Source organism: Mauremys mutica, chromosome 2, assembly GCF_020497125.1.
Source record: "Mauremys mutica isolate MM-2020 ecotype Southern chromosome 2, ASM2049712v1, whole genome shotgun sequence".
Classification (NCBI taxonomy): domain Eukaryota; kingdom Metazoa; phylum Chordata; order Testudines; family Geoemydidae; genus Mauremys; species Mauremys mutica.
The window spans coordinates 114,605,820-114,628,218 of NC_059073.1; the positions used below are offsets into that span (position 1 = coordinate 114,605,820).

Below are 22,399 nucleotides of genomic sequence, written 5' to 3' on the forward strand. Positions count from 1 at the left end.
CACTGTAGATCTACCTGCAGAATATTTTAACATGGGGACTCTTTCTTTTCTTTTCCAAATGACAATTCAGTCTACCCCTTCCTTAATCCCTTTTTAATTTTGTCTCATTTAGTGCTGTACACAAAGACTCTCAGCGGTCCATTGCTCACTGTCCTCTGTGTACACAACAGGAGGGGTTATAATCTGGAGCACAGATTAAATGTGACCACTGAGTCCTACAGTGTGGTCCATGGCCTGGATCATTAATCATGGAGGGTGTAGTGATGTGGACTGGCCCTCTCCAGACACAGAGGAAGACAGTGACAGTGGAAGTTAACTGACTTCCACCCCTACATGGGCGGAACCTTAATCCCTAGCGCCGCCCCAGAAGCCAAGGGATGGAGCCAGGAGTATAAAGACAAGACCTGGAAGCTCAGTAGGGGCCCAGCCACTGGAGGGAAAAGAGGCATCCCCTGAGCACTCACGCTGGGAGGTGGCCGGAGACCTGCAGAGTGCAGACAACTGATCCGGACCCCAGGGGAAGCAGATGACTGTCCCGAACCTCCCAGACTCCTGGACGACCTGACCCCACAGGAAGCAGATGACTGTCCCAGACCACCCAGATCCTGGGATGACCCGACTCCACAGGAGACAGACAGCTGGCCCGGACCGCTGGCTGGCCCAACCCCAGCAGAGCTTCTGCTGGCAACTGAGGCCCCCACCGATCACCTTACCTCACTGGACCAGCAAGTACCCTTGGAGGGGGAATGTGGAAGTGGCCCGGGGTAGTATACCCCTGTCTGGCTGCAACGCTGGCAGAGGGTGAGTCAGTGTGTTGCAGCTTGGATCCCCACTGAAGCAGTGGCAGACTCCTCCGCCACCCTTAGGGCCCTGGGCCAGGACGCAGAGGAGTGGGGGGGCCTGCATCACCCCTCCCACCCAAGCTGTGGGTGGCAGTCTCCTCCTCCCTCAGGCTAGCTGAAGGAAAGCCTGTGTTAACTGACTTTGTTTGCAGCCCCACCTGAGTGCAGGTTGGAGCGGAGTGACTTTGTTTACTGCCCCGCTCTAGGCTGGTTGACTGTTTGCTGCTCAGCCAGAATGCAAGCCTGAGCCCTTAGACTCATTACTGCTCCACCCTGATCAAGGGCCTGGGCTAACTGACTGTTGGCTGCTCAGCCAGAATGCAGGCCTGAGTGTGAGATTCTTTGCTGCCCCGCTGATTCCCCACGTCAGGTGACCTCCAAAGATGTAGTGGGACAGATTGGCCGCCCACAGACCCGGAGGAGGAGGAGCCACTCCCCCCAACGGACTACAAGGGGTTGCCCACAGAAGCTGCAGAAGACAGTTGTGATCAAGATATGGAGCACTACATGTGGAGACAACTGATGATAGAAATGGAAAACCAGTTCTCCTGGTTATCATGAGCCAAGTGGACTAGGAAGACATATTTTCTGAAGAAGTTGAGAGAGGTTGAGATTTCAGGATTGCACAGCTGAAATGTAATTTAATAGTCTGTTATCTATTTTTAATATGTCTAAATGTTGTGGAACCAACATGTGTCTTTAATATGATCTTGATCTTGAAGATTTCTTTACACTTTCTTCAAGGAGATACTATAAAACTGTTCTGGTTATTATCCCTCATTGTTTTATGAGCATCCATGAGCTATAGGACTTGGAAACAACACTTCAATGTAAGATGCTAGGTGTGAACCCTTCTTGTACAGACAAAAGTATAGTTAGCTTAGGTCCCCTTTCAACAAATCCATGGAGATACTCCAACTCAACAGCTAGGCTAGATGACCTCTCCAGATGAGACTGAAAGGCTCCAATTGAACTTTGGTGCGTGCTGCCAAAATGCTGCTTCACTGATCTCATTTATGGATTTAATATAAGTTAGTAGGTAAAATGAAAGATTAAACATGTGGTGTAACTCTGTGTCACAGTTTCTTAGTGGCTACACTATGGTTTTTTTCCTCTTTTTAAAGTATTTGTAGTTTACCAACATATTTGGGAAGAAAAGTGATAAAGGAAGCGGTTGCATATGCACACATTACAAATCATATTCTGTCTACTGTGATGTTTGTATTATGTTCATTCTGGTATCTAACCATTATACAAACTAATATCTTTTCTCCAAAAATCTCTTGTATATCATTCACTATATTGTTCCAGGAATAAATACCAAATTTCCCTCAAATCCTCTCTCTTATACTTATTTTTCAAACAATGTAAAGAACCCAATTCTGATCTTCGTTACACAGATCAAAACCTGTAGTCAGTGAACTTATTCCAGATTTACATAGGGGTAACTAAAATCAGAATCTGGCCTGAAGTACTAATTTGTAATGACCTTTTATGGGTTTTTTCTGTTCATGTTTTAATTAATAAATCAGCTTTAGAACATTTCTTTTCTCTCTGAAAGATGTTGGAATGGAATATTTGATGGGGAATTAATAAGAGAACTTCAAAGAGGAAATATTTAGCAGAACAAACAATTCCTTTTCCAAGGAAAAGTATAGCTTTTTTATATATGGTATAGAGCTAGTGTAAATACAGGGATGGGTGTGTGTGTGAGAAAGAGAGGTATTAAATGAAGGAATGATTTGGAAATAAAAAGAAAAATATTTCTGACACATGGTATTGAACTTTCCTAGATAAATATTTTTAGCCTATCTTTATTCAAGCCAATCTTTAGTCTTGGAACTTGGAGTGAAATTCTGGACCCTTTGAAGGCAGTGGCAAAACTCCCATTGACTTCAATGGGACTGGGATTTCACCCTTAGAGCCTGAAGCATTTACAGATCATTCTAGTCCATTTTTCATGCATCAGTATGAATTAATTTTTTGCTACATTTTTAAAGCAAAATATGGCAAATGGAATGAGAGCCTTTGCAATTCCAACATTCATCTTAAAGCCTCCCTCCCTCTTTATTTTTTATGTATACTGTATTTTCATTGTAGAAATTCATCCATAGACGAGCACACTTCAAAAACCAAGGTACCAGAAGAAAGCTGTGTCTGTTAAGACCCTCATACTGCAATACACCTCTACCTTGATATAACGTGACCTGATATAACATGAATTCAGATATAACGCGGTAAAGCAGTGCTCCAGGGTGGGCGGGGCTGCGCACTCTGGTGGATCAAAGCAAGTTCGATATAATGCGGTTTCACCCATAACGCGGTAAGATTTTTTTGGCTCCCGAGGACAGCATTATATCGAGGTAAAGGTGTACTTACAAAGGGAGAACACACATTATTATTTCTTTTTTACTGAAAGAAACATGACCTGCTGAAATTAAATGGCAAAAGCATAGACAGCAGATGAAGTTATTTTATTTTGACCATAAAAGAACCCTTTGAAAATTGAAAAATTAAAAAGGTACAAGTCCTTTCACCACAGTGATGGAGTATCATAATGGAAAGACTGAGCATACCTACACCAATCAGGCAGTCCTTGCTCACAGACCTGAATAAAAATTGTCCTTTACTTTTTTCACCAGTATTTTACAATACAAAATGACCACCCTAGATTTCATAGCTTGGATCACACTGTAGCAGAACAATTGTCTCGCAGATACTTCTCTCACATTCATGACATTACTGTAGCAATTACATTAATCAATGATGTGGAAAATTAATATTAGAAACATATTTAATGTTATTTTAATTTTCTTTTGATTTTATCTTATCTGGTGAAACAAGGTGAGTTAGCCCCATCCAGCTTTTCACAGGTTGTTAGGGAGTTTTCAACCACAGTTTGAGAATCACTGTGTGGTTGTTATTGATCATTCAATGTTTTAGGTGATTTCAAGAGCTCTGCTTTATTCTGTCTCTGGTAACAAGTTCCAATTGGCTGTGCATAACAAGATGCTTCATAGCACCTCATGCAGATTCTCTGCCTGGGAAGCTCACCCTTAAAGGCATTGTCCCCAGTCACACACTGTGCTGATTAGGACACTAAACACACTTACGTTGGGTACAATACCATTTTTAAGGCTAGGACCAATATGAATCACCACTGCAAAGACCCCAAAACAGTAAGGCTACATTTGATTTCTTTTTCCAAAAAAAGGCTTGTAAAAGATATTGATTTAGATAGACTAAACTGAACAATTCATATTATGTAATGTACCTTGGCATCCATATCATCGCTCTCATTTAAGAGGACAGAGAAGGACACAGAGACTGAGATAACCTGCATCCTAGATGTGATTCTTCAAGTTCTTGGTTGTGGCACAGAGGTAATGGAGTTTGGGGAAAGCTCACACTGTGGCTGCCCTGATCCTGTTCTGTGGGGGAAAAAAATATGGGTTAGTTTGGTTCAGTACCTTTCATGAGCGCTATCACCTAAATAATAATATTGAAATGGCCATTCATTGTGCTAAGATTACTCAATCTGTCTACAGGAGATATTTATTTATGGCTAGATTGTGACTCGCAGTAGAAGCCCATTTATGGGAGGGTAAGAACTCTCCTTACACTCTTAGGCCTGAACCACTTACAGGGCCTGAGGATGATTGGAGCTCCTGGATAAGGCACTCTGAATGAGCCCAACAAGGGTGAATCAGTGGTCTGGAGAAGAGAGGTGGAACTTTTGGTATTGCTTCTTAAATGCAGGAAGCAGCAGGTTTTCACATCTGCTCCCTAGACACAGATGAATTACAAAGCCCTGAGCAACAACTAGGTTTCCAGCACTGTCACTTAACTAGCTGTAATTACCCTACTCAGATGCATCATAACTTGCATTTGAGGTGTCCTAGTGCTGGAGTTCATCATAAAGCAGAGGCAGTGCATTCAGTTACTATGCTGGAGGTAGTGCCTCATTCCATCCAACTGAAATACAACCAAGACATACGGACAATCTCTTAAAGGACCCCAATCTGCGTGGGTGAAAAGAATAATGAAAAGAATGAAGAGCCAAAAGCATGGGGAGATCAATAGGGCTCAAAGTGAGACGCTGAAAAAGTTAATTCTCTAGCAAGAGACTACTACTGCAGTTTTTAACTCAGTCAAAGCTCCTGTTAATTTCAATGGGAGTTTTGCTTGAGTAAGAATTGTAGGTCAGATCTCCATAAATTAATAGGTAGTATTGAAAGTCTCTCTGAAGATTTAGGGTTTTATCCTGAAAGCGACTGAACACACTGACAATCCAGAAAAATAATTAAGCACATGGTGAAAGGTAATCATTATTATTTATTATTGACATCAATGGAACAACTCATATGCATAAAGTTAAGCACCTGGATAAATGTTTTGCAGGATCACGGGCAGAGTGCTCAGCCATTATAGCCTGATCCTGCAATCCTTACTTACACACGTATTTCCATTTGAAGTCAGTATCATATAGTTTCGTATCACCTGCTCTATTGCGATCCAAAGCTTGTCTTTTTTTCTTGAGAGGTTGAAATGGTTTATAATGAGTCATCTGTTCATTACCTTTTGCATATACAGTATTCTGTAAACTACAAATAGGCTCATAAGACTGATTTTGCAGGTTTTTTATCCTTTTTTACTTTTTAGAAAACCATTAATAAGAATTCTATTTCCTGGTATTGTCTTTTAATATTATTTTTATTATTTATATAGCAACAGAAGTGGACATGGCTCTTAAGACTGTATATTTTGACATATACCTGTTTTTTATGTCTTTTGTTCCTACTAGGTTTTCTCTGTACCTCAAGGTCATTTACAATATCATATTCATTTTCTCCTCTTATTGAATTTACCATGTGTTGCTGTTCTCTTTGCTGTTGATGTCATCCAACGCTTTGGGCTTGTCTACACTTACTGAGGGTTTGACGTGCGGCGATCGATGCATCAGCGGTTGATTTAGTGGGTCTAGACCCACTAAACCGACCGCCAATCACTCTCCCATCGACTCCTGTACACCACCTGAACGAGAAGAGTAAGGGGAGTTGATGGGAGAGTGTCTCCAGTCGACATCAGATAGTGTGGACCCTGCGGTAAGTAGATCCAACTACGTCGACTTCAGCTACGTTATTCATGTAACTGAAGTTGCGTAACTTAGCTCAATCTCGCCCCCCCCCCCGTAGCATAGACAAGGCCTCTCTTAAAGGAAGTGATGGATGCTGTAGCAGGGTGCTGGTGCACAAGTACCTAATTAGCCCCTGCTCAGCCAGCTTCAATCAGGGGAAATAGATTGGGGCTGGGGAAAAGGCTGGTGCCTGGCCTCAGGAACTGGCGGCACCTGTGGAAGAGCTGTAAAGGCTGGCTGGCAGCCAGTGCAGGGGGGCGAGCGGCCAGGGAAGGGGTAGTCTCCAGAGGGAAGGGAGAACCCCTGTAAAGAGGAGACTAAAGCCTCATGAACCTTGTATATAGTGTTGCTGGTGGTGGGTACTAATTGTAAATAAAAACCATGGGTGCTGCAAAAGCCTGAAGCCTGAAAGTGCTTTATTGAAGGAGCCCAGAGCAGCAGGAAGGCAGGCCAGGAAAGGACCCGGTTACACGTGGGGGCTTGTCCGGGAACCTTTATCCACGCCATAGAGTGGCAGCCTGAGCATGGAAGGCACCCTGCAATGGCTCGCAGAGCAGCAGACCGAACTAGGGAAGACACTACAGTCTTTCAAGGAGTCCCACCAGGTGGAGCGGCAAGCCCTCCTCGCCTGGCAAACTGAGCAGCAGAAAGCCCTCCAGGATTTCATCAAGGAGCAGTCGGCGGTACAGCAGCAGCTCCTGCAGCGTTTGGTGAGTCCTGCTGTGGTGGGGGATGGTGCCCGGACTCCAGGCCTTAGCCTGTGTAAGATGGCCCCCGCCGATGACCCCGATGCCTTTTTGGGCACCTTTGAGCGGGTGGCCCTGGGAGCCGGATGGGATCGGACCACCTGGGCCCTACGGCTCGGCCCTTATCTCACCGGGGAGGCACAGGCCGCGTACATGGCCCTGACAGAGACCCAAGCCAGGGATTATGAGGCGGTAAAAGCGGCCATCTTAGATCGCCTCGGGTTGTCGGCCGAGAAGTACCGGCAGAAGCTTCGGGCAGCCCGATGGATAGGGCATGTACGACCCTGGGCCTTTGCACAAAGGCTAATGGACTGGGCAACTCGGTGGTTGAGGCCTGATGCCCACACTGTGGGCCAGATAGTGGACCAAGTGGTCCTGGAACAGTTCCTGCAGAGCCTCCCTGACAGCGTGCGGGTGTGGGTGCGGCGACATCAGCCGGCCACGCTGGAAGTGGCCGTGCAAAGGACCGAAGAGTACGCGGAGGCGGACTTCCCGGTGGGGGAGCACCGAGTCCTGCGAGGCCTAGAGGGGAGCAGGAAACCCCGGGAGCACAGCGGGGGGAAACCGCCGGACCGGCGACGGGAGGAGCCCAAGGGGACCCCTAGCCGTCCGGGGCAGTTCGTGTGCTGGCGATGCGGTCAGCCACGACACAAAAGTCGAGACTGCCCGGTGATGGAGTGCGGAGCAGCAGACTTTTGTGGATGGACTGGGACTGGGGCAGGGGAAAGGAGGCATGGGTTGGCCACCATCCCGGTGCGGGTGGGGAAAAGGACCCAGAGGGGTCTGGTGGACACGGCCTCCGCCCGCTCCTTTGTACAGCGGCGAGTAGTCAAACCGCACTGGTTTATCCCTGGGGGACGGATGTGGGTTGACTGCATCCATGGGGATAGGAAATGTTGTCCCGTGGCCCAGGTACCCCTAGAGATAGATGGGCAGTTTGCCTGGAAACGGGTGGGGGTAATTGAAGGGTTAGCGTACCCCGTGGTCCTAGGGCAGGACTGGCGCTTTCCCCTGAAGGGAAAGGCGACCGGGGGGAAGCAACCTAGGAGGAGGAGAAAAAGAACCCTAGAAAGGGAGAGCAAGGCCCCGGCGGAGGTGAATCAGGAGCAAAAGAAGGCCCCACAACCTCCGGGGGGAAGCGTAGGACAGCCTAGACAACAAAGCCAGGAGAACAAGCAAGAGGGTATGTCAGAGGAGCCCAGGGAGCTCCCCGGGCAGGACCACCTGGGGAAGGGAGCCCCCGGGGAGATAGAAGGCATCCAGCAAGGGGGGACCCAACAACACAGGAGCAGAGGACCGGAACCAGAGGCAGGGGGCCGACTCGGGGCAGTAGGCTCTGAGTTATCACCCCCACTGGAGAAGAAAGGGGAGCCTCTGGCGCGGCCGGCCCAGCCGTGCGAATGGTGTGAGGACCTCTGGTTCAGTGTGGACCGCTGGGGTGCCTCACCCCCGACCGAATGTGCCTTTTGCGGCTGGGGAGTACAAACACCCCAAGGGGTTGTTACAGGGGACCCCTTGGCTGGGCAGGGGGCGCAACAATCGAATATGGTCCCAGGCCGAGGGAGGCCAGGCCTGGCACCAGCTTGAGGGGGGAGGTATGTAGCAGGGTGCTGGTGCACAAGCACCTAATTAGCCCCTGCTCAGCCAGCCTCAATCAGGGGAAATAGATTGGGGCTGGGGAAAAGGCTGGTGCCTGGCCTCAGGAACTGGCGGCACCTGTGGAAGAGCTGTAAAGGCTGGCTGGCAGCCAGTGCAGGGGGGCAAGCAGCCAGGGAAGGGGTAGTCTCCAGAGGGATGGGAGAACCCCTGTAAAGAGGAGACTAAAGCCTCATGAACCTTGTATATAGTGTTGCTGGTGGTGGGTACTAATTGTAAATAAAAACCACGGGTGCTGCAAAAGCCTGAAGCCTGAAAGTGCTTTATTGAAGGAGCCCAGAGCAGCAGGAAGGCAGGCCAGGAAAGGACCCGGTTACAATGCCCATTCTCATTTATTTTGTTTTATTGATAGTTGTAGCTTCTGTTTAAGATGTTTGAAACCAGAATGAACAAAGTGCTCGAAAATATATTGTAGGGAACTATATATCTATCTTTGATATTTATAGAGCACCTATGATCTTGGTACCCAAGTGAACAGTCCTACTCTGCCAAGGGAATTGACCTATTAGGTCTTTTCCATCTCTAATTTCTATGAGTCTATAATACAAATGGGTAATGTTTATAACCATAGTGCTTGGCTAGATGTATTGTATTTTTGCTTATAGAATCATAGAAATGTAGGACTGCGAGGGACCTCAAGAAGTTATCAAGTCCAGCCCCTAGCACCATCCCTGACAGGTGTTTTTCCAGCTTGTTTTTAAAAGCTTCCAGTGATGGGGACTCCATGATCCCTCTAGGAAGCCTATTCCATAGCTTAACTGCCCTTAAAGTTTCTCCTAATATTTAACCTAAATCTCCCCTGCTGCAGATTAAGCCCATTATTTCTTATCCTATCTTCAGTGAACATGGAGAACAATTGATCTTCAGCCTCTTTATAACAGCCCTTAACATATTGGAAGACTGTTATCAGGTCGCCCTTCAGTCTTCTTTTCTCAAGACTAAACATGGCGAGTTTTTTCAACCTTTCCTCATAGGTCAGGTTTTCTAAACTTTTCATTGTTTTTGTTGCTTTCCTCTGAACTCTTTCCAATTTGTCCACATCCTTCCTAAATTGTGATGCCAAGAATTGGACGCAATACTCCAGATGGGGCCTCACCAGTGCTGAGTAAAATGGGACAATTACCTCCTTTGTCTTACATACAACACTCCTGTTAATACACCCCAGAATCATGTTAGCCTTTTTTGCAGCTATAGTGGACCACAAACTGACTCATATTCAGTTTGTGGTCCACTATAACCCCCAGATCCTTTCCAGCAATACTGCTACCTCAATAGTTATTCCCCATTTTGTAACTGTGCATTTGATGTTTCCTTCCTAAGTGAAATACTTTGTTCTTGCCTTTATTGAATTTCATCTTGTTGAAGTCAGACCAATTTGTCAAGGTCATTTTGAATTCTAATGTTCTTCTCCAAAGTGCTAGCAACCCCTCTCAGCTTTTCTAAGCATATTCTTCACCCTATTATCCAAGTCATTAATGAAAATACTAAAGAGTATTGGACCCAGTACTGACCCCTGCAGGGCCCCCCTATATATGACCTCCCAATTTGACAGCAAACCATTGATAACTATCTTTGAGTACCATCTTTCAGCTGGTTGTGCACTCATCTTTTGGTAACTTCATCTAGACCACATTTCCCTTGTTTACATATGAGAATGTCATGCAGAATTGTGTCAAAAGCCTTACTAAAAGCAAGATATATCACATCTACTGCTTCCCCCCATCCACTAGGTCAGTAGCCCTGTCAAAGAAGGAAATTAAGTTGGTTTAGCATGATTTGTTTTTGACAAATCCATGAGGACTATTCCTTATAATTCTATTTTTCTCCAGCTGCTTACAAATGTTTAATAATTTGCTTGTAAATCTCTTTTGATCTTGACTGTATTCCATTGTCTCAAATGAACTTTCCATCATTTGGAAGGAAGAAATCTGTTTACATTTTATCATCTTGAACCTTCAGTTTATCACATTAACCTATTATCTCCCCAAACTACAAAGGAACATTCAAATGGATCTTTCAAACTTTTGATCTTTCCATTTCTCTCTTTCTCCAAACTTTCTTTTCTCTCGTCTCCCTCTTTTCATTTAAGTCTTGTTTCTATGCTCTATCTGTGATACTTCAGTTCATATTAATCTGTTTCCCTCCTAAAACCTGTATAGTAAATGGGATTCATTCTACTGATTCAGTAGGAGTTTGATCAAAGCCAACGAGCCAAATAGATATATTTTCATAATTGTGTATATGGTGATGCAGCACCAGTTCCTGTTAGTTATGAACTAATTCACTATCCAGCAAGATGAGTTTGGCTTGCAAGACATTTTTTGTTGATCTTTGCCATCAGCTTTTCTTACATGTCACCATATACAAATACACCTCTACCTCGATATAACGCTGTCCTCGAGAGCCAAAAAATCTTACCGTGTTATAGGTGAAATCGCGTTATATTGAACTTGCTTTGATCCACTGGAGTGCGCAGCCCCGCCCCCCTGGAGCACTGCTTTACCGCATTATATCCGAATTCATGTTATATCGGATTACGTTATATCGAGGTAGAGGTGTATATAGCTCTGCTGAATTGGTTAGACAGTACTTCATTAATGTATAGTTTCCTCAATTCCAATTAACACTTATGTAATTCAAAACAAACATTTTATTTTCCATATTTTATAGTGTTAACACTGAATTCTAGAAAATCATCCACATTGTTACAGAAGGACTTTTAAAATATATATGTACATACAACAGGGGAAGCTGCCACACATCCCAACTGTGTGGTTGTCTATAAAAATTAATATTTTTTTAGTTAGGCAATTAATTTCCTTTTAGAGGCAAACTGCCTTTTCTAGACCTCCTGAATTTAAAAACATTCTGCTTTTTTCCCCCTCTACATTTAACTGCAGATGTTTAACTTACTGAGACCTACAGATAGAGCAGATCACAGGATGATGGACATAAGTAATACGAGATCCTCTGATGACAAATGCTATCCACGTGCAGAGTAATAGCATTTTGCATTTAGCCTAAAGCACACAACTTCCTCCCTAGCACAAGGGCTTATCTACACTAGAAAATGTTGATGCTTTAATTATACCAGTATAGTTATAGCAGTAACTCCCATCCCAGTGTGGATGCAGTTATCATTATAAAAGTGCTGTTATAGCTTATTCCATTTCAGGAATCAAAATAAGCTATACTGATACAACTGCATCCACACTATGGCTTTTACAGTAAAACAAAAACAAACAAAAAACCCCATGGCACTAATCAACATATTTATACCCTTATAACTCTTCTAGCATAGACCACACCTAATTCCATTGACTTCAGCGGAATTCTACCTGGACTGAATCTGCCCTTATGTTTGAGAGACAATAAAGGGCACTGTCCTGGCATGTATCTCAGTAAACGTGCAGTGTTGTTACAGCCACCCATGCTGGTCCCAGGATATGAGAGAGACAAGGTAAGCGAGGTGACATCTTATATTGGACCCACTTCAGTTGGAGAGAGCGAGAGAGACAAACTCTGGCACTCCAGAGAGCTCTTTTCCCGACGTGAAGAAGAGCTCCAAAGCTTGCTTCTTGTCTCACCAACAGAAGTTGGTCAATAAAAGGTATTATTACCTCACACCCACCTTGTCTCAGTATTAGAGAGGGAAGACCAGGCAGGGCTGCCCTGGGTAGCCAGCCAGAGCAGATTTCCTTTTCTCTTGCCCAGCTTTTCACCAAGGGCAAGGAGTTACCCCAGATCCTTGCGTCCTACGCCTGCTCCATTACTCCCCCCACCCCACCTGCTGTCTGTCCCCTTGGCCTCGGTGAGCCCCCACTTTTCCCAGCCTCCTCCCAGGCTGCCGGCTCCCTAGTGATGTGCTAAGATTTCCATTTCCTCTCCGCCTGTTACACAGGGCGGTTGGTGGAGCTGCTGAGAGGCAGCTCTCGCTCCCTCTCCATTTCCACACAGCCCCTCACCCCCTTTGCTGTCTTTCTCCATCGCTCTCTTGCTGGACGTGGCTTTATTGGGCGCTCCCGGAAGCCGCGGTGCGTGTCTCTCTGCCGGCCTGACTGACACCAGCTCCCCCGGAGGGGAGGGGAAGGGAGGGAGGAGGCGGCCGCGGCCAGGGATTGTCCCCGCAGCGAGGACGCGAGCAGGGGGCTCCTCCAGCCAGGTAATTGCAGAGCAGCCCGCGGCGGGCCGGGCGGAGCCCGCTGTGGAGGTGCCGCGGGAGGGCTGGGGTGGGGGCAGCCTGGCGGGGCGATCCGGAGCGGCGCGGTCTGTGTGTGTACGCGCGCGAGGCGGAGCGGCGGCTGCCGGGGGCCGTGCGGAGGGGCCCTGCGTTGCCAAGCGGCTGCTGCCTGCAGAGGTCGTCTTGGGGGAGGGGGGGATGCTGAGGGGTGAGGTAGGGGGTTTATTGGGCCATGATCCCCAAGCGGTGCTTCGGGGGCGGGGCTGCATAGCGACAGAGCTGCCTTTGCCTCCTCTATCTGGGTCAGCTCTGCACACTGGTGCTGCCTCCCCCACATGCTCTGGGGCGGCCGCCTGCTGCTGGCCAGGGCCGGGGCCCGCTCTGCAACTTTCTGCTCAGCCCCCGAAAAGCCCCAACATCACCCCCCTCCCCCCGCGCGCCCCCAATGAAGCCAGGCTGCCAGCTGCACGCAGCACCAGAGAAGCGCTTCCAGAGAACCAGGGCTTTTATTATTACAGCTGTACCGGCCTATTCTGCTTTTCAGCCTCCTATTCAGCAGGGGGGGGGGGGGGAGGTGTGTGACAGCCCGTGAGAGCAGCACTGCAGGGTTTGACTTGTTGAGGGTAGATAGCCATAAGCTTTGCTGGATTAGAAACCCCACACCCGCATCACCCTGTCTTTCCAAGAGATTATCGGAAACCGTCTGGTTGTTCATTTAGATCTGATGGTGTCAAGTGATGCCCTGCTAATTCGGACAGTGCAAGACTAAGATTGGCTAATTTTGCTCAGGAGCCAGGGCTGTTTGATGGTGGCTAGGCTTAAAATGTGCCAGGGAACACCTAGAGCCACAGAAGAAAAATTTTAGGTGACAAGAGATTTAGGTCAGTGATTAGCCTACAGGTATAGCTGCGTGGGAAGCAAAGGGTTAAAGAGCAATTTAGGATATACTATGGAAAGGGAGGACATGTAACAGAGAGATACTACTGATAGGGATGCTACAAAACCAAAGGAGGAAGGTGGGGGGGTCAAGAGAGAAGAATCAAGGAACTCAAAGCCTACACCTTGCATTTTTAAATAAATGAACATTTTAAAGGAATACTCTCAACAGATTAATTTTGCACAATAGCAGAGTAGAACTGATCATGAGCCCACCTGAAAGACTATAAAATAAATGTCTTTTTTTTTAATGACTGGGAATTTAGAGCCATATGTTTGCAATAGATGAACATAACTGATGGCTTATATTAAATCAGACTACATTTAATCATAATCAGTTAAAAAAATTAAATAAAGGACTTTTGAAAAAATGACTTCTAAAGTTCCATTATCTAAATGTGTTCTACTAATAGAATTTTTTTTCTTTAAACATTGATCTAGAGGCAGCTATATTAACAGTTGTTTAAAAAATGGGACTGCTGTGTTTTTTAAAAATGCTGCAGGATATAAAGACAAAAGTGGTGTTTGGTTCAGTGGGTACCATGCTTCATTGTTCTATGAAATCATTATCTGGAAACCATTTATATTTCAGGGAGTGAGTGGTATTTTTAAAAGTATATTGCAGATAGTGGGGGCGGTTAGAACCACCCCACAAAATTGCAAGCTGTTAAATACTGTTTCTCAAAGATGTCCTTATTGCATAATAGATTAGCAAAGTGAATATTTTCACATCCTAATTTTTATGCCTCAGACATATTGAAGCAGGTTTTTCTTTTGTTTACAGCTCACAGAACAGTAAAGTTTCCTTTAGGTTTTGTTTAACACTATAAACTTTAAAACAAGAATTTCATAACAAAATTGAAAGGGGGGAGAACAGGGGAAGCTTTTAAACAATAATGCTATGAACAGTGCGTTTTCTGTAGGGAAGCAAGGTGTGTAGAATAATATGACATTTTAGATCTTTGTTGTAATAAAATGTTACAAGGTCCTTACAATATTTCTGTGATTCATCAACCTCTTCTCCCTAAAGACAGTGAGCACTGCTCAGATCTAGATGGTGCACAGGCAGAACTCCAAGTGTAATGAATAAAATATGTTTTCTCTGTTAAATAAAAATGAAAAAGATGTGCATTATTTACTACAGTAGGTCTAACACATTACATGGCTTAGTCATCCATTGTAGACAATGGCAAATACTTCAGTGAAAAAAATGCTTAGTATCCTCAGTTCTATAGCTAATGGTGAGTGATCTTGGTATATTAAGATCCTATATTAACTAAAGTAAAACAAAGAAATATTTGTTTACCTATGTCCATATCAGACTTCCACATTCCAAACTGTAACTCACCTAAATCTCTCTTGCAAGAGCAATACTGAAAATCCTGATAGTGGCTCCAAAATTACCATCTATACAGGACTATATTTCAGGGAATCTGGGATTTTACCCTAAATTATCATACACTGGAGAAAGAATGTGGCCCAGTGGAGCGGGCAGGAGGACTGGAAGTCGGGAGACCCATATTTTGTTCCTGGCTTTACCACTGACTTTTAGTGTGACTTGATGCAAGTCATTTAATTTTCCTGTACTTCAGTTTACACAGTCTTTAAGGAATAAGGACATTTACCCACCTTAGTAAAATGCTTTGAGAGCCATAGAGGAAAAATGCTGGCATGCCAAGTACCTTTAATGGAATGGTCATTGTGGTTTTGCACAGACTTCATTGCCCTAAAAATCATATGCCAAAAAAAAATAAAAAATTTAGTAGGTGTGTCTTAGTAAGACACTTTTATAGTAAAAATTGGGAAAATTCCTTTACTTCTCACATTTATTAGGCAAACAAAACAGTAAGTTAACCCTGATTTTTTCAGGCACGTAGATCTTATAACAAACTAAGGAAGAGACTTTGGCTGCATTATTCAATTTTTAAAAATTCTTTCCTCTTAATTCTAGATGTTTCTCCTGTATTTGGAATGCAAAAGGCAAGTTATTTTGTATAGCTAACTTAACAGTTATAAATTCCCATGAATGGTAACCAAAGCTGTCTAGTCTATGCCAAGAGTTCCCAAATCTTTTGGAAAACTGGTAATAGTTTATCAGACTAAGGGCCCAGTCAGACTCCTATACAGGGCCGGTGCTTCCATTTAGGCCAACTAGGCAGTTGCCTAGGGCACCAAGATTTGGGGGTGCCAAAAAGCGGCACCCCCAATTTTTTTTAAAGTGTTTCAGCGGTCGCTGTGCTGGGAGGGAGAGAGAGTCTGAGCCGCCGGCAGGCAGCCCAGGGGTTCCCCTGGATCAGCGCGCCACCACCGGCAGGCAACCCAGGGGTTCCCCTGGATCAGTGCGCTACCGCCAGCAGGCAGCCCAGGGGTTTGGGCTGCTGGCGGCGCGCTGACCCAGGGGAACCCCTTGGTTGCCTGCCGGCGGCTCAGACTCCCTCTCCCTCCCAGCGCAGCGGCTGCTCCATCCCATGCAATTCTTCTTATTGCCGGCTGTGGCGCCGGCGGCTGGGCAGAGCTCTGCTTAGTGCATGTGGCACGAGCCCGGTGACGGGCGCGACAGCAGGGCTTCTGGAGCAGAGGTGAGCTGGGGGGGAGCTGCTGCGGGGGGGTGGGGGACGCCTCAGGGCGGAGCTGCCGCAGGGCTGGGGGGCGCAAGGTGGAAGTTTTGCCTAGGGCGCGAAACTTCCTTGCACTGCCCCTGCTCCTATAGATCTCAGTGAGAGCATGTTCAGGTGCTAAGTCTTTGCATGTATCTCTAATTCATCTATACATATTAACTTAGGCCTGATCTACACTGGAGGGGAGGGGGTCGATCTAAGTTACGCAACTTCAACTACATGAATAACGTAGCTGAAAGTCAACGTACTTAGACCTAGTCACTACAGTGAGTCGACTGCTGCTGCTCCCTCATTGACTCCACTTGCGCCTCTTGCGGTGGTGGAGTACAGGAGTCGATGGGAGAGCACTCAGGGATCAATTTATTGCGTCTAGACTAGATGTGATAAATCAATTCCTGCTGGAGTGATCGCTGTCCGCCGATCCGGCGGGTAGTGTAGACATACCCTTACAGTGGCACTTGGGCTGCTGAAGACTTCAGTCTTATGGTTGCAAGAGGACGTTCCATCAAGTGTTAACGCACATACATGAGAGTGACCCACTCTTGTGAGGTGTTGAGCTAGTGGTCGCCGGTGGTCTTCAGCATCTCAAGACTTAGGCTGGCCAGAACAGGCAGGAGTACTAATTATAAAAGCCTGATGTGCAGGTACTACTATGCATTAGAAATCACTGGTCCAATGAATAAGGTTTGTGGCCTAGTTAAAAGGTAGATAAGTGGCCAACTACATAATTGGTTAAAGTATCTGATTTAGTTCCAAGGCACTGAGTTCAAATCCTTTTACAGCATGTGATTTGTAATATTTCAGTCCAGTTTTTCCATCAATGTAACTACACATTAATGTGCTACTTTTCTGAAGCAAGACAATCAATGATTCAACACATTCTGCACCTAACCACCAGTGCTTTAGGGAAAAGAACAATTCAGCCATATGAAGATTTCATGTCAATCAGAGCAGCCATGTTAGAAAAGGTTAACTGTACAAATGGTCAAGTTAAACAAGACCTAATCAGGACTAACTTGGTCTTCTGGAGTTAATAATTCCACACATTGAAACTCTGACAGGGGATAAGTTGTGTACCCTGGGATATAGTTCTCAAAAACAGAATAAGGTTGAGCTTGGTCACTATTAAAAGGGAAGATCTTCAGATCGAAACCAAGGTGCTATAAGAAATGTTGTTGGTAATTCAGTAGGTGGCACTCTTCATTCTGTGTCAGAAGTGAACACATGCCCCAGCATAGTTCTGGAGACACTGTGGTATTAGAGCCTTTGTCTTTGGAATGAGACATGAAAAAAGGGCCTGATTACTTGTGATCAGTAAAGATCACAGCGCTTTTTGCAAGAGTAATAATGGTACCCACCTTGTCCTAGCCCTATTCCAGACATTCTTCCAACTGCCATTTCTTTTGTAGTTTAAACAGGATATGGCAGTATTCTTCACTTGTTCTAAACTCCTGTGAGTTGTTAGACCAATGCTATATGTCACACCAGAAGTGGCTACATTCCCATATTGAATGAAGTGCTTCCTCTGCTTATAAAGTTCAGACTTAATGTGGTCCATGAGTGATGAATTTTATAATTATGATTGGCTGAACTGTCCTTATTTTCTGATAGTGAAATTTATTGGATCATGTAGTATATATATGGTAACTGTTTTCCATCCTCCTTTCTCAATCCACTAGTATCAGCGCGCCACCGCCAGCAGGCAGCCCAGGGGTCTACCCTAGCTCTCTTACAGAAATGGACCAATTCTCATTAATCTAAGTCAGGTTCAAATGATGTTATTTTACCTCATTTTGCAGAAAGGCTCCTTCCCCATCCTTAAGTACTAGGATAGCAGGAGCAGGACAGAGGAGTGCTCCACAAATCCATGGTATGTTTCTCTGTGGTAGCATGAAAGAGGATTTGGGTGTGGTGGGAAGTGGGCTAAGAGAATGTGGTCAGTTAATATGCCACAGGCCTCACTTAGAACTTGATATAAATCTCTTAGGGCTTAGAAGAGAATTAGAGTCTTTCCACTGACTTTAGTGGGAGTTGAATCAGGCTTTGTGAAGCCACAGCTGATACAGCCCATGGAGTGCAGTATTAATAGCAGCAGAGTAACTACTTACCCATCCCTACATACCTCCTGAACTTGCAGGAGGATTCCTGCCTGGTTTCTCTTAAATCTTGAGTAATACTCACTCACTCAGATTTGAGTGGGAGAATGTGATGAAAAGATTACCCATTGACAGCACATTTTGTCTGAATAAAACAAAATTGAATGAGGAATGCAGGATTTGGCAGAGTATGGACATTCTCAAGAGCTAGGGTATACTATAGAGAAATGATCAAGTGTGCCCTAAGTGGTAGTAACAGCAACTTAATGGTTGCCAGTTCTGGAAGTTTTGCCTAGAGACTATTGTCTTATTTCCTGCCATGATTTTTTGTTGTTATAGGTTACCATAATTCTGGCTGGTCAAAGAAGTGAAACACTGACAGCTTCTTTGCATTGGGGAGCATACTCTTTTAAATAGAACAAATGTGTTTTTAAAAGCACAACTTAGATAGAATTCTAATTTAGTTAAGGATTTTAACATTCAATCTTATTGGGTGAGGTTGCCATACTTCACCAGCTCCAACATCTGTGGCCACATGCAGTATATTCTCCACAGTATATTCTCCAAGTTCAGCAGTGCAATTTGCTTGCATACAGTAATCAGACTTGTGGCATGTAATTAAGTGGCTTGCAAGCTCTATGGAATGCTTGATTACTTGGAAAGTATTGTGCGAATACATGGCAAATGGGTGCCTAAGAACACAGTACATCTATTGATGGGAAAAATACTTAAATTCTTACACTTCGTTGTCACGAAGAGAAGCAAGTAAAGCCAGACAAAAGATAAGGAGAGAACTGGGAACACAGTGACATAAAAGGAAGCATAACTGATTGAGGGTGTACTAGGAAATGGGTTGCCTTGGTTATTTTAACTCCATCAAATTAGCAGTCCGTGTTTGCTACAGTAGATGATTAAATAATGAACTTTTCTTTGTCATCACCATTGATAAAGCATTAAGAATTATTCAGCTGTTGATGGGAGTGTTTTTTGTTTTTTTTAAACTGGATATTCATGTGTAATTAGAGAATGAATTGCTATTTCAAGGCATACTAAATATATATGCACATATTGTATTAAAAATGTGAATCAGTAAAATATTTCAAAGACCTCAGCACACTCAGTGTGTGCATACACAAATTCTTGAATAATTATCCTGGCATGTGCTATTGCTTACCTGTAATTATATGAGACTAAATTGGGATATGATAAGAAATTTAAGATGTGTTTCTAATCTTAGTCTCTGTTTTGCTGGATGGGATTTTTTTTTAAATGTAAGCTCTCCCAATATAAAATATTGTCAAAATATAAAATGCCACACTGTCCTCTTGAATTTTTTTTTTAAACTTTAGTCTGTTGGACAAAACATAGGAAAGAGGAAGAGTGACAGAAAAACCAAACACACAGTAGGTAGGCTCTGCAGTACTAGTGAATTTGCATACCAACTCTATGAAGTCAAACAAAGGAAAAAAGCTTGGGGTTAAGTAGGCAAAAACAAGGAAAGGTCAGGATTTTCCCTTCTCCATAGAGGTCTCTTCTGATAAAAAGGCTTTTAAGACTTAACACTGTACCTGAAGAGTGTAGCTCACAGAAAAAAACCCTTTGTATACCATCCTGTATGCCTAGAATAGATACAACTTTTTCAGATAATGTTTTCACCTACTAAAAAGACCCATTTTTTTATTAATAGAACATCAGTTTCCATCATCTGTATCCATCAAGATACAGATATGAAAGTTCCTTTATACTTTGTACCATACTAGAACCAGTCAAAAGCTTCAAACACTGACCATTTTTTCCATTTTAAATTTTAACCAACCCCCGCCACACACTTTTTGCCTAGTTTTTTCCAAGGCAGTTAAAGCTAGTCAAAATGTTAGCTTTTTTATTATTTTTTTTTTTGCCATAAAAATGCAAAAGCATTGCATTAATTTTTTTAAAAAATATTTAGAACAGACAGCTGTCCTCTACACTTAGTAGCACTGTTCCTAAAACAACCTGCAGCAGGGCCAAGAACAAAATGAGAAGAAAGCTCACCAAAGACTCAGGTTTGAGTACAAAGTTACCCTCTCTCTAGGTAGGGTTTTATTGCAGGGATTCTTGTTTAATCTAAATTGACATTAATTTGGCATGTCTCTAGCTACATTCTTTCCATGGAGTTAACATAAAAACAAAGTACTAACCGTACAAGGTAGCACTTCTGTTTCTCTAACATGCCATATGTGAGCTGCTGGCAAACACACTGTCTTCTATGAGAGAAATTCCCATTTTGTCCCCTCCTTCCACTTATGCTTTATGGTGAAGCAAACTCAGCACCCATACTCTTTCCTTTTCTTCCTCCCACCCCTTTTAAGGTGATGAAACTAAATAGGTTCTGCTGCACTTAATTAGTCCCATTCTTCCTCCCCCCCCCCCGACTGGGAATTAATCCCTAAAACCATAAGCCATTGGCTGGCACAGTGGGGTCTCATTTTATGAACAACCTGAGTATAGGGAGCAGCAAAGATTTGGGTTCCTCACCAGGAAATGCCAACACACCTTTAACAATTTAAAGGAGGTTACATGTCATTTACAGGGGAAAGTAGCTATTCTTTGCATTTCAGCTTACATTGGCTGTGTTTTATGACAATTAAACTATGATTGGATGCTTCTCCAGTTTGAGAAGAATTCCAGGAACATGTTGGCATGTTTCTCCTAACTTAGTATATACTGTACTGCTTTCTTAGCTAGCAGATGAAACAAGCCTTCCTGATATAGATTACTACATACTACTCTAAACCTGTAATACCTTTGTGGTTGGCTTTAAGATGCTACCTTTTTAGAATACTGGAGGCTTGATTATTGTATAGTTTGTAGTGCAGTTCCATCTTATCAGAGAGCAAATGCTACATGGGCCACTATCATTTGAAGACTATGATAGTGATTTCTCCAAGCAGTGCAAGGGATTTAGTAACAAAACTTCCAAATTGCATCTCATGAGGTTGCACAGGAACAACTGAGGGCAGAATTTACCCTGCACTATCTGTAGTGTGGTGGGGATATGTGAGAAAGAAAGGACCCCGCTTGACTTTCAGATCCCAGGCTGACTTTGAAGGGGCTGGCAGCTAGGGGAAAAAAATCTTTGTAATTTTAAACTGTGTGAATATGGTAAGGAATCTAAAAGCCCCACTAAACATGGAACCCTATGATACCCTATGATACTATTTTTACAGTTACTTTTCAGAGTAAAACTACACTTAAGAGAGGACAACCTTTCTTCTGTTCAAAACTGGAATCTTTGCTCTTCTGATTGTCATCATATTTTTTCACTTTTTTATTTTCTTATGTCACTGTGCTACTTACCCTCATGGACTCATTATAGCTTGTTTCTACTTGAGACGAAGCAATATGGTTTTCTCCCGTCAGCCATACAGAATGATGGCAAGAGCAGGCCCATTTGTGCTGTTCTTTCTTTGTCTGCTAGGTTGGCAAATATTTGAGGTGAAGCGTGTCAAGAGAAGTTATTCTGCAGTTTTGTTCTTTCCTAGGTTATACACATAAGTATATTTGTAGGTAGAGGTCAGATGGCGGTAGTGGAAGGAATGGTGATTCTGTTTTAAGGTCTGCCTATAAAATATGCTCTGCCCATGTCTCCATAGGCTGTGCTAGGCTCCTTGGGCTTGGATTAAAAATAAATGGTGACCCCGCACCAATACCACCCACTCGTGACACCAAAATGAGATATCACAGAAAATTGTGCACGTCCATGATCCCCTCTCCTTTCTTACATGCATGAAATAATTAATAGCGTTGGTATTTAATTATCATCACTGGGCATCTGAGTTAACACCCTAGTGAGCACCTTTCAGAGATATTGTTCCAGGCTTTTTCCAGGCTCAGGTAGGCTATGTCTTTACTGGGAAGAAAAAGAAAGCTGTGTTTTTTACATCAGATAGTTGTCTTGACTTAGACTGTAGATGGTCCTTATTTCAAGATGATGAGTCAGCCCAACCTCACTTTAGAATATTTTACAACTTCACTTTTAGACCTTAGCACATGAGATTTGTGTAGAATGTGGAAGGAAGAGAGTCTGTAGTTTTTTTAGGGGTAAACAATACTCATTTTAAAAAAAAGTTCTTATGTTTTCATAAAATCTTGCACATTGTGGAATCTCTCATGGTGCTATCTATCTTATTTCATTCAGACAAAATA

The 22,399-nt window shown here is 43.9% G+C and overlaps 1 protein-coding gene and 1 long non-coding RNA gene across 6 annotated transcripts in view; one reads left to right on the forward strand and one right to left on the reverse strand.

Moving 5' to 3' along the window:
- The first annotated feature begins 6,669 nt into the window (after positions 1 to 6,669).
- CAP2 (cyclase associated actin cytoskeleton regulatory protein 2) overlaps positions 6,670 to 22,399 on the forward strand; it is a 104,498-nt gene continuing 88,768 nt past the window's right edge. For 2 of the 4 annotated variants that reach the window (XM_045002810.1, XM_045002813.1), the window contains exon 1: positions 12,289 to 12,543. The gene's annotated coding sequence lies outside the window, so the exon portion shown is untranslated. Of the gene's footprint in view, positions 6,690 to 12,288; positions 12,544 to 17,921; positions 17,986 to 22,399 lie in introns of those variants that run through there. The other 2 variants (XM_045002811.1, XM_045002812.1) reach the window with 2 other exon arrangements.
- On the reverse strand, positions 14,370 to 20,535 carry LOC123362488. Of its 2 annotated transcripts, none has more exons than XR_006576457.1 (3): positions 20,392 to 20,535; positions 15,127 to 15,223; positions 14,370 to 14,599 (listed from the first exon to the last, which is right to left on the reverse strand). It is a non-coding gene; the product is annotated as an uncharacterized LOC123362488 (long non-coding RNA). The 2 variants fall into 2 exon arrangements; XR_006576458.1 differs by lacking the exon at positions 20,392 to 20,535 and adding an exon at positions 17,903 to 18,000.